We start from the raw sequence: 15,816 nt of genomic DNA, 5'->3' as shown, positions 1-15,816 counted from the left end.
CCTCGATCGTGACTTGAATCTTGTTTCTCTTGATCTATAATGCCAAATTAATTTTATTTAATACATACATTCATCAAAACAGCCCTTAGTACGAACTTTGGCAAAATTACCATTTTGCCCCTAAACTTTCATATATTTGCACTTTTTCCCCAAAGCTCGTAAATTAAACCTCATCCTATTTTCTTATGTTTTATGACATACTGATCATTTTTTCCTTCTATGGCAACATCAAATTCACACTCTAACATGTACTTATGACTATTAGGTATTTTTACTGATTAAGCCCTTTTTCTCGTTTTCACTTAAAATCGAGTAGTACAAGTTGTCTAACATAATTTAAAACCTCATATTCTATCATAAAACACCAAAATACACAAATTTCACCTATGGGTATTTTTCCAAATATGAATCCTAGGTTGACTTATTGTTAGCATAAGCTAAATCGAGCTGCCGGGATTCCAAAAACGTAAAGAACATTAAAAACGGGGCTTGGAATCACTTACTATGGAGCTTGGAAGCTTGAAACAAACCTTAGCTATGGAGAACCCTTGAAATTTTGGCCTAATGAAGAAGATGGACAAAAATTAGCTTTTAATTTTGTTTTTAATTCATTTTAATAACTAAGTAAAGATGCATAAGTAAAGATACCACACATTTGATACATTCTTTTGGAGTACAAGACAATTCCAAAAATACTCGGATCGTGTTTTCAATCCAAAACTCAGCTCTATCAGCATCATCATCAACTGTAGCCCAGAACTCCTCATCCCTTTGTTTTCGAATCTTATCAATATGTGGCTTGCTCAATCGAATTGGATCTGTCACTTGTGGCACAACTAGGACTTGTTGAAGAACATATGGGGGTGAAGGGTGTTGAGCAGCCAGATTCATTCGAACGAACTCTATAAACCACTCATTCATTATCTGGAAGAAGGCTTTCTTAGCCTCTCCCCCTTGGGTACTAGTTACAAGTCTAGAATCAGACTGCACTGCCCTTTGAGCGGGAGCGGGTGCATTACTTTCACTATCATCAGCTACGGCTCGATCGGGATCCATTTACTATATAAAAACACATTTTAACTATCAGGAATCATCACACAATCGCAGTTTATGTATATGGCATGTATAGTTAGACTCTCACACGCTACGTTAGTCCCAGAGTCGACTAAATCGTAGCTATGATACCAATTAAATGTAACACTCTTAACCCGTATTCATTTTCAAAATAGAGTTACGAGGCATTGCCAATTACCACAACATAAATCATACATTTCACAACTAAGTAAATATTCAATAACAAATAACATTCATTCACAAACAAAATATCCCTTAATTAGGTCTATGAGACCTTAAACATGCTTTAAAGAAGGTTCGAAACTAAACTAATCACATATGCAAACTTTGGGAAACTTAAAAAATTTTCAAATATTCAGGGGTTACCGGCTAGCTAGAATATGAAGCAACGATTACAAAAACATAGAAATCATCAAAAACCAAGCTCGAAACATACATCAATTAAGCCACACAAATGTCAAACCCTAAATGAGCTTCAATCTTTTATTTTCTTTTGATTTTCGGTGGAAGATTATGATAGTGAAGCCAAATTTTATTTTCTTTTATTAATAATAACATTAATAAACAAATTACCCATTTAACCTTAATTAAAACCATTTAAAACATTCATTTAATGCCCATTTATGTCCATTCTCACTATCCATGGTCTAATTACAACATAGGACCCTTTCATTTAATAAGCCACGGCAATTAAGCACTTTTAACAAGTGGAATACAACTTTTGCATTTTACGCGATTTAGTCCTTTTCTCAAATTAACCACTTAAATGATAAAATTATTTCACGAAATTTTCACACATATAATCACATGCTATAAACACCAAAAATAATGTTAAAAATAATTTTTTGACCTCAGATTTATGGTTCCAAAACAACTGTTCCAATTTAGCTAAAAATCGGGTTGTTACAGAGGCACTGTCCCAAGCTATGATTCGAGCACTGGAGAGGGTTACAATGACCCATTTTGGATCGAGAGGCTGAGGGTCGGTTACTAAATAACTCCAGTCAAATGTGGCTGAATTATTTAGGGGCGTCTTAGGAGTTGCTCCCACTGTTGTTGAGTATTGGCTCGAGGCTACCGAGCGTATTTTGACAGACCTTGACAGTACTACTTAGAAATTGAGGGGTGCTGTGTTCCTACTCCAGGACAAAGCTTATCAATAGTGGTTAACCATTGAGCAAGGTGCTCAGCCTGAAGAAGTAAACTGGGACTATTTCAAGAATGCCTTCCAGGGTAAATATGTGGGGGCAAGTTCTATCGAGGATCATCGAAGAGAGTTTATGAGTCTAGTTCCGGGCGACCGGTCTGTGCCTGAATATGAAGTTGAGTTTCTGCGATTGTGTAGATATGCACGGACTTTAGTAGCTTCTGACTACGATAAGTGTGTACAATTTGAAAAGGGATTGAGATATGACCTGCGAGTTCTGATAGCTCCCTAGAGAGTGTGAGTTTTCGCGGTTCTGGTTGACAAAGCAAAAATAATGGAAGAAGTGAAGCACACTGAGCACGAGCATCGTGATCATGAGAAGGATCAAGATAAAGTTAAGAGGGATTCGGGTCCCTCTGGTCCTGTCAGCGCCTTAAGAAACGGGAGAGGTTTAATAGGCCCTTGAGGGCCGAGACACCAGAGGTAGTGACTGAGATTTAGTCGTGCAGTGATTGTGGGAAGCGCCATCCTGGCGAGTGTTGGAGGAAAGAAGGAGCATGTCTCCATTGCAGTTCGATAGAGCATCGATTTAGGGATTACCCCCGTTGATCTGATTCAGTGCCAGCTGCGACACAAACTCAGCTCCAAATTCTATTCGACCTCCCAGAGAGGTTCAGCAACCATTCAGAGGTTGTGGTACTGGTAGGGGTGGAAATAGATCGGGGAGAGGACCGAGAGTACTAGGTAGAAGTGCAAGTCAGACTGAAGCTTGTCAGCCGGCACTGGTTTATGCGGTGAGATGCCATGAGAAGAGTGATGATACTGATGTCATTGCAGGTACCTTCTTTATTTATTTTGTCCTGTATTATGCTCTCATTGATATTGGCTCTACTCACTCGTATATAGCTAGTGTTGTTTCTTTAAATCTGGGTTTGACTGCTAAGAATACTACTAGAGAGTTTTCTGTGATTAATCCATTGGGACAGTCAATCTGAGTTGATAGAGTATAGAGGCGAGTACCCATGGAACTTCAGGGCATGGTATTTGCAGCTGATTTGATGGAATTTCCCTTTAATGAGTTTTACTTGATTTTGGGAATAGATTGGCTTGTTGAGTATCGGGTCAATCTAGACTGTGCAACTAAGAGGGTTACTCTGAGCTGAGAATGACGAGGTGATTATGGTTGGTGAGCGCCGAAATTACCTCTCTAATGTAATCTCTGCTCTTGTAGCAAATAAGTTAGTCTGAAAGGGGTGCGAGGCATACCTTGCTTACGTATCCAATTGTACTCCCAAAAAGCTTTCAGTAAGAGATGTCCATACTGTGAGGGAATTCCTGAACGTCTTTCCCGAGGAATTGCCCCAAGTACCCCCAGAGAGGGAGGTGGAATTTGGAATTGACCTGTTACCAGGTATCGCTCCAGTGTCCATTGCGCCCTATCGTATGGCCTGAAAGAGCTGACCAAATTAAAAGTGCAACTTTAGGAACTCTTTAATAGAGGATATATTCGACCGAGTGTGTCTCCATGGGGGGCACTGGTATTATTTGTTAAGAAGAAATATGGGTCGAGAAGAATGTACATTCGGCTTGTTTGACCTACGCTCAAGTTACAATCAGCTCAAGGTCAAAGAGACTGATGTGTACAAAACTACTTTCAAAACTCGTAATGGACATTACGAGTTTTTGGTAATGCCTTTCAGATTAATGAATGCCCCGACGGTGTTTTTGGATTTAATGAATCGGGTGTTTCAACCGTACTTAGATCAGTTTGTAGTGGTTTTCATCAATGATATCTTGATCTACTCTAAAACTAAACCTGAGCATGATAATCATCTTCGTATTTACTTCAGATACTCTAAGAAAAATAGTTGTACGCCAAGTTTAGCAAGTGTGAGTTTTGGTTGCAGGAAATCACCTTTTTGGGTCACGTGGTGACAGCGGAAGGGATCCGAGTTGACCCCAAGAAAATTGAAAATGTTGTTGAGTGGAAACAGCTAAAAAATGAATCTAAGCTTCGTACTTCCTGGGTTTAATTAGGTACTACTGAAGGTTCGTCAAAGAGTTTTCCTTGATTGTGTGGTCCGGGGCACAACAATCTACTTTCGATAAACTCAAGTCCGTTCTGACACAAGCTCCTGTCTTAGTTCAACCAGAATTGGGTCAAGAGTTTGTAGTATATAGTGATGCTTCACATGTCAAGTTAGGATGTGTGCTTATGCAAGATGGTAAGATGGTCGCTTATGCATCGAGAAAGCTTAAGAAACACGAAGGTAACTACTCTACGCATGATCTTGAGGTAACTATGGTTGTGTTTGCTTGAAAAATCTGGAGACACTATCTGTATTGTGAAAGGTGTGTTATTTACATCGATTACAAGAGTCTCAAATATTTGTTAACCCAGAAAGAGTTAAATCTTCATCAACGCCGATGGGTTGAGTTATTTAATAACTATGATTGCACCATAAAATTCCATCCAGGGAAGACTAATGTGGTAGCTGATGCCCTTAGCCGTAGAGCAGTGCCGAATCTAAGAGCAATGTTTGCTCGTCTAAGTTTGGTTGAGAACGGAGGAATGTTGGCTGAATTACAAGTAAATTCGATTTGGGTGAAGCAGATTCGAGCTAAGTAATTGAACGATGAGTCGTTAGTTCAGTATAGGCAACATATGGACTTGAACGAGAATTTTGATTTTAGCTTGAACAGGGATAATGTGTTCTGCTTCAAAGGCCAGATTTGTGTACCCAACGACAAGGAATTAAGACATTCGATCCTGTAGGAGGCTCATAGTAGTCCTTATGCTATGCATCCTAGTGGGAACAAGATATACCAGGATCTTCGAGAGCTTTATTGGTGGACCGGACTAAAACGGGAGGTAGTCACTTTTGTATCCCACTATCTGACGTGTCAGAAGGTCAAGGCCGAACATCAATTTCCCTTAGGACTGCTTCAGCCAGTTAAGATTCCACAGTGGAAATGGAAGTGAGTAACAACGGATTTTGTTACAGACTTTCCTTTAACTCCAACCAAGAAAGATTCAGTTTGGGTTATCATTGATCGGTTGACCAAGTCAGTCCATTTCATTCCTATCCCTTACAGAAGTTGGCTGAACTATACATCGCAGAAATTGTGAGATTACACGGAATTCTGGTCTCAATTATTTTTTATAGAGATTCGCGATTTATGTCTCGGTTCTAGATGAAACTCCATGAAGCTTTAGGCACTCGACTTAATTTTAGTACTGTATATCACCCTCAGACCGATAGATTGTCTGAACAAGTTATCCAGATCTTAGAAGATATGCTTCGAGGTTATGTGATAGACTTCAGGGGTAGCTGGAAGGAGTACCTACTGTTGTTAGAGTTCGCATACAACAATAGCTTTCAGTCTAGTATTCAAATGGCACCCTACGAGGCTTTATATGGTTGTAGGTGTTACACTCTGTTATGTTTGACAGAGTTAAGTGAAAGCCAGATATTGGGCCCTGAGCTGGTTTCTGAAATTGAGAACATTGTGAAAGTAATTTGAGATCAACCGAAAGTCGCATCTGATTAAAAAAAGTCTTATGCAGATTTAAAAAGAAAGGATATTGAGTTTTTGATTGGTTATCAGGTGTTTCTAAAGGTATCGCCTTGGAAAAAGGTCCTTCGATTTGGACGTAAGGGTAATATAAGCCTAAAGTTTATTAGGCCTTACTGTATCTTAAGGTGTGTTGAACCCGTCGCATACCAATTAGAATTACCGTCGGAGCTGGATGGGATTCATGATGTATTTCATGTCTCAATGCTGAGACAATATCGATCGGATCTGTCACATATTGTTACTGTTGACGAGATTGAGTTACAACCAGACTTAACATTTGAAGAAGAGCCTGTCTAGATCTTGGAACGTGACGTTAAGATATTGAGGAGGAAAAATATTCCGCTGGTAAAAGTTCTATGACGAAACCACAGTACTAAGGAAGCCACGTGGGAACCGGAAGAATCCATTCGACGACTGTATCCGTATCTGTTTGATTCAGTTAAAATTTTCAAGGCCAAAATTTCTTTTAGGAGGAGAGAGTTGTAACGCCCCAAAAATTTAAGAGTCTAATTGTGAGAATCTACAATAATTAATTTCTGTATCTTTGGTTCTGCATTCGGCTTTTGTGTTTGAGGTCTGAAGTTCGAATTGCATTGCTAAAGTTTTGTTATTTTAAAACAACCCTTATCCATGTGTTGGGTGGTTAAGGGCAATTCTAGGTAAATTGGTGTCAAGAATGAGCCTGTTGGTTCACTGGTTAAGCATCTGTTTGTATCCTGTTGGTTTCGAGTTCGAGTCCCATCGTACGCATTACAAAATATTTATTTTGCAAATGCTGGAAGGGGTGGTGGTTAAGTTAAAACATTCTATCATTCTATTATTTTTCTTTTTAAACTTTAGTTCCTTGGTTCTCCTTTCTTCCCTCTTTTATTTTTTCTTCTTTCGACAATTGATTATTATGTGAATTGTAAAGTCTGGTTACTTGTAAGGTCGATATCACGTAAGGATATTGCAAAAGATGTTAATCTGCCATATTAGTTTGATTTCTTCTATTTCATACGAGCTTCTGGGTAGTCTTCATATTGTTTCTACGTCAAAACAAAAATAGGTGCGTACCGGAAACTCTAATTTTGCAAGTTTCGAATCACTAAAAATGGTGGTTGTCGACACTGCATGGCCAAGCACACGGGTGTGTATCTCAGCCGTGTGAGCCACACAGGCATGTGCAGGCCATGTAACTCACTGTTCATTGAATTGGGCCACATGGGCACGTGTCGCCAAAGTAGTGCAGGGTTTACACGGGCATGAGACACAGGCGTGTGTCTAGGCCATGTAACTCACTGTTTGTGACTTAGGACCACACAGGTAAGCACATGAGCGTGTACCCAGGCCGTGTGAGTCACATGGGCAAGGACACTACCATGTGTCCAAGCCATGTAACTCTCTATTTATATGTTGGAACTACATGGACAGAGGGCATGGGCGTGTGCCCAGACCGTGTGAGCCACATAGGCAAGGACACAGCATGTGGCCATATTAAGTAGGCCCGAAACGCATTTTTGAAGCCATAAATGTAGTCTATGACTGATAATGATTTCTCCATTGCATGAATGATCTGAACTTGATTGAGTGAGAACTCTCTGATACTTTGCAACTGGCACATGAATGTTGTAACTGTAAATGCATTGTGAATATCTGTACTCTGCATATGCATGGGTTAGGATGTTGTGAAGAAGGAAGTACCTTACTCTCAATCAGTGGTTAAGCCACTTTGTGAATAGTTTCAATTCTGGTGCTTGACGTATTGTGATCCAGCAGCTAAGTTGTGTTACTGTAAATGTGTCAAATAGACACTCTATGGTGTGTAGGGATGGAAGGGCATTGAATGTCCATAACGGTTTGTTGGGATGGTTGAAGATGGTGTGTAGCAAATGGGGTCTAGAAATGTCTGTATCTGAATTTAATCTGTAACATATTTATGAATTTGCATATATATAAATATCTATGTACAACTAATTTGTTCTGAATCTAAATAAACAGTCCTGTACCGAACCGAATCTCTGAATATGTACTACTTTATAAATGAATACTAGTTGAATAACTTAACTTCTGTTACGCACTAAGTTCACAACTCATTTTGTTTGGTTAGATTTCAGGTGATCCCCAAGCTTGAGTGGGTCAGCACAGCGGATGCTCGGTCAAGCATTTGCCTTTCCTTAAGTAGTTGTTAGGATTTCAGTAACTATATTAGGACGAGTCTAGAAGGTTATATACTTAATTCATTTTATGATGAATGTGTTATGAAGTATGGTTTAATTTTATTATGTGTTGTGTGATAATTGCTAAGTGATGAGGTAACTCCCGAAATTTGGGCTAGACATCCAGGGCGGGTTTAGGGTGTTACAAATCCTATTTACTGAAAGTATTTCATAATATGAGGGTGTGTTGATTATCCCAAGGAAATATGAAAGTTTTGAATTCATGACCATGTATGAGATTGTATGACATATTGCATGTGCATTGGGGTGGGGTGGGATTGTTATTGTGGTTGATGGAGGAGTTTTATGGAGATTCAACAGCATATTAAGTCTATATTTATCCGTAGTCAGTGCACTGCATCAGGAGTACTATGGAGATTGGTGATTTTATCGCATTTATTGTTAAATGAAAGATTTTCTACAATTATGTTTATTTGGTAGTTTTACCACATCAAGCTTTGCTCGCATTTGTTGGAGTTGGCAGACAAGTTCTGCAAAACTCATGGTGTGTAGCAGATGGTTTGGTTCGGAACTTTTGCATTTCATCATTTGCATCACCTTATGCTTATACACCGTTTGACATTGATTTAATAATGGCTATGTAATGATATGAATTTTCAATGATGGTTCTATGTTCTTCTGTTAATGCTAATAAGCTTCATTGTATTTGATATTTATGTATGTTTAAATAACTATTAGACTCACACTGAGCTTTCATAACCTTACTCCCCCATGGTGTTTAACTTTTTAGGTAAACCTTGAAATTAGGACTGAACCCAGCATACAGAGAATCAGCTTTGACCTCGGACTATTTTTTAATAAGTATTATTAATAAGTCTCTATTGGTTTTGGTTTGTAATTTTTAATTATTTACGGTTTGTGACTTGGTAACTTTTCATTTGGGGATTTTTGTCTTCATGTATTTCTCAAGCAAAATAAAGGGAAAACGCATGATATCTGGCTTAAATAAAATTTGACATTGTTCCCTAATTTCTATTGCATTGCAAAGAAATTGTTTTTGAAAAAAAAAACAAATCGATAAGGCAATTAGATTTCCAAAATGACATGAATAATGGTTTTTCTGCTGCATCAGTTAACATCAAGTTTTTACAAAGTAAAGCGATGAACAAATGATTTTCCTAAAACAACACGGTCAATAATAAAATAAATCTTAAGCATAGATGACCCAATAAATGAATGTTTTTAAACTAACTCAAAGTAAAACTCCGATTTTTCTCTAAAATGAGTTTATTTAAGGTCTTCAAAAGTAACGTAAGTTAGCTTAGCAATTTTGGTGGCTAATGTAACCGTATCAATCTAGCCATAACATCTAGGTCGAGTTAGGGAGGTTACAATCATAATCATTTTGCATCAGAAATCATTTATCAAATACATCATATTCTTTTATACCATATTCAATTTAGTCCAATTTCCCAATATTCAATATCATTCAATGCAAACCAATTTGTACAACAAGCATAAGCTTACCTTGATAGTCAATCAAGCATTCAATATGTATATGCATATAAATATAATGCTCTTGAATCATAAAAGTACAAATCGAAACGTCTGTCACTCATCTACAACTCTCATCTTTCCCTTCTCTCATGACAGCCCAATGTTGTTTTTAGCTACGTTCGATAATTCAATAATAAAAACAATTTCAATTTACACCCAACTAACATTCGAATAACATATTTTATATTTTATTCAATTTAATCCTTATACTCAGGGTATACATATTTTTATCTAGCATAGAATCAAAACCCGATTTCAAATCTTTTCATTAGGGACTCTATATTTTTTATAGCATAATCTCATGCCAATTTTTCAATTTATTCAATTTGGTCCCTAACGTAACAAAGTTAACTAAAAAGCTTATTAAGCTTCACAATTTAGTCATTGTTATGATCTAAGCTTAATATCTATCAAATTCAATCCTATTTCATCAACTTCTCAACAATGAAAATTTGCTAAAAACTTAATAATTAGAAATTTTGATACATGGGCTAGCTAAATCAAGCTTCCATGATCATAAATCTATAAAAATTACATGAAAAAGGCTTGATTACCTTAGATAATTTGGACGGTCAAATGTAAGCTTGCACAAAAATGGAGTTTTTTTCTTTCTTTGTTTTCTATATGGTGGACAGTGGAAGAAGATAATAAATATCATCTTTTTTTCCACTATGTTCATTTATATACCATGTTTAATTATTAATTAAATTTGTTTAATTAACTTAATTAAGGTTTATTACACTAATCTTATTACTAATCAAACTAAGTGTATTAATCATTATCATCCACAAACTCATTATAAAAAATGGTCAAATAGCCATTTAAATAATTGTTATATAGGTCTTCAAGCCTTTTCTAAATTAAAACTTAATAGCGATTGGACTTTTACAATTTAGTCTTTGAGTTTTAATTAACTAATTTATTGGTGAAATTTGTAACACCCCTTAGCCCATTAGGAAAACATAGTGTGTAACATTCAGCCAAACAAACCGCCCAATGGACTTGGGTGCTACCAGTAGACTCAAACCTTTCGACTTAACTTAAAATTTTTAGAAAAGTAGTTTTGAAGATTTCTCTTTTTCTTAAAAACTATTCTTTTTCTTTCATTTTGTAACACATTTATTTAAAGAAATCACTAGGAATTATAGAAGACAATCTATTATTCATTTGCTGCCCAACTATTGCATATACATATAAATGATAAAATTCATAATCAACAAATCACCGAAGTTGGGCATACACTTTCAGAGTACAAGGATAATTCTTTTTTAAAACAGAAATGGACCAGTACAAACAAAGAATTTAATTTGTAATACTCCAAAACCAGGCCTAGAAGTTATGCCCGGATTTCGAAGGTTACATTGATCACCAAAGTGATCTAAAAGTAATTTACTTGTTTGGAAAACAGTTTGCTAAAACTGAATTAAACCGTCTAACATTTCAAGTTCTAAAACAATAATTAAAAGCCATTTAAAACAATTGGGAATAAAAATCCACGGTTTTTATAATCTCGGTCCAAATAGCAATTTATGAAAACCAAAAAAGTAGACTTATACCACAGTCCCTATAAACACTTACAGACCAAAATAGTTTGAAAACTAAGAATTTAAATGAAACACTTCATTTAGCTAACTCGAAACTTATCCGTCTGAGACCTCCAGTCGCCAAGTCTTAACTTCAGAACACGAGAGTACCTGAAAGGGGAAAAACTAAGGGGTGAGCTACGTGAGCTCAGTGTGAGTTTGAAACACAATCGAAGACCAAAAGACCGAGTGACACAACACAATATTCCAGTGTAGCATATGTTTACATATCACATGCAAATACCTTAACAGTAGTCCGATATATGAATAGTTATCAACAACAAATAGAATGCATCTATATTAACATTCCAAACACTTATGTACCCAATCGCATTAGTACAGAAACATATCAATCTATATGCAATTAATCTCGCAATCATACAGATAGACTTGATCGAATATGAAATGAATGCAAGAGTATAAAATCCACCCCACCCGTCTAAACACCACTTCGACCACCCTGCACACCAGGTATGAGCTATATCAAGCCCATCCACCTCGCACACCACATAAAACCTCGAATGCCTCATCCACCCTACACACCACAATGTGGAACTAAGCCACTCTAATAGCAATATGTCGTTGAGCTGCCATATGTATATGTTGTGGTATCACCGCTAATAAGTAATGCAGTTAAACTACCGGAACAGACTTCCTTCTTTTCACAACCAAAAACCTAGATTTTCATGAATATGCTCAACGTACACAGCTTACAGATAGTCACACAATAGTCAAATAGAATAGAGGTGCACATATGCAATTGACCAGAGTTAGAAACAGTTATGACGGTACTTAATTACTTAGTAACATCATCTAATACCTAAGCAAATCATTAAATCAATGCTATGATTATAAATAATGCATAAGTCTGGGCCGGAACAAAGTCCCAACCACCCTTACTAAGGTTTAATCGAGGGTCAAAACACACAGAAACACAAACGAGTCAAAATCTAACAGAGAATGAAAATTGCAAAACAAGGCCACACGACCGTATGCCCTGGCCATGTGGAAGTGCCTAAGCCATGTGGAGGCCTACAAGCCAATGTGAAAAGATGTACATGGCCATGTGGTTATGACACATGCCCATGTGACTTAGTGACATGGTCGTGTGAACAGCCCGTGTAACTCTTTGTTTGAAATTGCTAAAATAAGGTGCAGGGTAGACACAGCGGTGTAAAAGTCTCACACACCCGTGTGACTAACAACTAAAATACCCAAATTCAGCCACACGGTTATGTGGCAGCAAAATAGCCCAAAAACCCTAATTTCCCAATCTCACATGGCCATTTAAACCGCCTGAGTGCGGCACACGCCAGTGTGGTCACGAAACCACACCGAAATAGCCTGAAAATCACGTAATTCACCACCAAACTTACCACCAATTGCTTAAACTCAAAAATATACCAGAAATTGCAGAATTTCCTATTATTCAAAAAAAACTCAAAACCAGAGCAACACCTCTATTAGTTAATTACAAAAACACACAGAAATTGTCGAATTTCGTAGAACCTAAGCAGTAATTCAATAAAGGAACAAAAGAGTTTCCGAACACACACCTGATTTCGCAAACCAAAGCCCCTGAAAGGATCGAATGTCACCTCTTACCTGATTGAAATCTCAATTCCACAAACAAACTAATCTAAGAATTCGACTAATTTAATTTAAAAGTCATAACAAAAATATACCAAACAACGACACTTATCCGATTCAAATCCTATTAGACAGAAATGCGAGGACAATGATATGTGGAATCAAAAAAAGAAAGAAGAATAAACTACAATGATTCCCAAAAGCAAAACCACCAAGAAAAACTAAAAGGAGAAGGAGGAGAAGACAAAAAGAAAACAAACATGCTAGAGAGGGAGAAAAGAATGAGCTTTAATTTTTTAATTCACTAACTAAAGTAAAACTAATAAATAAATAAAAATAAAACAAAACAAAAACACATAAATATCTAAAACACTCGTAAGGACTCAAACACAAGACCCAAGGCAACCTACCATAATTATAACCACTAAACCAGCAGGCTCATTCTAACACTAAAATGCGAAAACAAACACAATTGTTGGACCTAGCCATTGACCTTACCTACAAACTCAAAACTTCTAACCCTAAAATTCAGGGTGTTACATAATTTCATAAGTTGAATAAAAAATGTATATATATATACACTATTCGCCAAATAGTCATGCATGATATAAAACAAACAAGTGGCTCACTCGCAAACGCAGCTCTAACGTAGTCCCCTTCAACTGATTCTTCTTCTACTATCAGAATGCCTAAGAAGAAAAAGTAACGGAGTAAGTTCAATTAAATTTAATGAGTTCCAAAAATAGACACAAATAATTTACAAGAATATTGATAATCAACAAGCATCAATACCAGTACGAAAAGAAACATAGACTTTTACGTGAGATTCTGTCATACAAACACAATATACTAATTTGTCATCCACAGTTCTCTGACGACAACACTTTGTTAATTTAAACATAACACATACAATACCCAAACGAATCATTCCACCAACATACACATATCTATCACAATCATGCATGTTTACCAATAACCCATCCTTGTGCCAGCCTCGGACCCATGTTTCAAAAATCAAAATCACATATCAGTCATATTCATATTTGTATTCCACTATAACTCCTAGTAACATCCTTGTTAAGTTGAACACGTGTTACCCCGCAAGGTCAGCCGTGATCTGTCAGTCTGGTTTGCAATATAGTTTCCCTACCAGAGGCATCACAAACAGATCTCCTTTCTACATTTTCACATATAAAAAATTGTCTAATACTAGGTTCATGCAACAAGGAGGGTTTTTTTTACATCGAAAATGGTCATACTCACGCATACAACAATTTTTATTACACACATATTCAGACACAACACATCGACCCATTTATAGTAGAGACAACTTACCGTACACAACCCACATATCATGGAAGTTTCATAACTCAAAGGAAGTAAGAAGGAACTCACCCGAAACTCTAAAACAGAAATCTACTATGTCGGTCATTTTGCCTCGATTGCTCGAATCTTTACTAGCTTCTTGAGCTAAATAAGAAACAATTATAACCATCATATCATTTATCTACTAAAATTGAATAGACATGTAGGAATCAGTTACATGTAACCTATAATCAAGAAGTCTCGTTCCTTATGAACCAATTCTAGAAATATATGCATGCACCATTGCAAAAATGTAAATCCCCTCGATAACAACCTAAGGGTTTTCCATAAATTACCAATAAGCTGGTACTTAACAATGGTGTCCTAACTAGCTACTGGAAACCTTTCTCGTCTTTCCAAACGAAGGTACCTTAAAATTTCTCAGAGAATTAGAGAAGAAGGCAGGGAAAAACAAAGGTGGAATATGCCAGTGTTGGCATTTTTGTCTAAGGAAGAATATAGAACTTAAGAGCTGTTGCTCACAAATGTAATAGTAAGGAATGAAAAAAAAAATTGAATTTTCATTCTAATTATCATAACTATACATGATTTCTATAGACAATCTTTTCTACCAAACACAACTACTACCACTAATCAGCCTAGTAAGTTTTGAAACATTGCTTGTACACAAAAACAAGCCAACTAAACAAGTTATTCAGCTACCTAAACCCATCAATCTGTCATCTACAGTACTCTAGTTCAATTCTAACTAGGTTTCAACTAAATTCTAATGATGTTCATCGAGCCATCATTTTCATGCTAAAACACGAAAACAAGTCTATCAATTCATGAACTAACAAGTTCGCCCAAATTATCTAAGGTTGGCGGATTGTCTCACAAAAGATTCCACCAAACCATAGAGTCCGCCAAATGGCAAATTCCAGCAAAGTTTTTCGCATTTGGGCATACTATCGAATCCTTGCAATACGCCACCTATTATTTAACTAATAATTCACCAATCTATCCTTTTTCCAACCTTGACTTAATCGACTATATGCCAAATAGTATATCGATACAGTTTATGTCGGGCGGGCTATTACAAAATTACTTCATCAAACTTTATTATATTTTCATATTAACTTCGTAAATATTCTTATTGTACATTTAGGATTCGATTTACGGAAATGAGATTCTAAAACTGCATTTTTCGACATCTCTAAAAACTAGATCGTTACAAATATAATCTTTTTAAAAAATAAAATTATATATAAATCAAAACCTCCACTTATTCTCCACCTATAGCTAAACCTGGTGTGTTTTCTTAACATTGATTATTAATTACTATTATACATGGGGTACTTTCTCCATTTTAGTTTTAAGTTCTGATTTTTTAAAGAGAACATGGGGAAGAAAATAGTTTGATGAATTATGGGAGAAAATTAAATATAAAAAATAAAAAATAGATAATCTTGCATAAAAAATTAAACAAATTCAATTTTGAAACCTTAAATCGTGTTCCATATTTTAAACCCAATAATTTTGAGTTGAAAAGATGAACTCATCTCAAGAATCATCATCAAAAGCGTCTCAAGTAAAGGATTATAAAACCATCAGGGGCGAAGCCAGAAATTTTTTTAGGAGGGGCTGAAATTAAATTGTTATTTTTATGATAGTAAAAATGTAACTTTACCATTTTAATAGCCTACATCTTTCTAATTTTTAAGGGATTAAATAAAAAATTATCATTTTTAGGGGAGCCAAAGTGCAATTTTACCTTTACTAATTTAAAATTTTAATAATTTTAAAGGACTTAAATGAAAAT

This window comes from Gossypium arboreum, chromosome 7 (assembly GCF_025698485.1).
Source record: "Gossypium arboreum isolate Shixiya-1 chromosome 7, ASM2569848v2, whole genome shotgun sequence".
Classification (NCBI taxonomy): domain Eukaryota; kingdom Viridiplantae; phylum Streptophyta; class Magnoliopsida; order Malvales; family Malvaceae; genus Gossypium; species Gossypium arboreum.
This window is presented reverse-complemented; position numbering follows the sequence as displayed.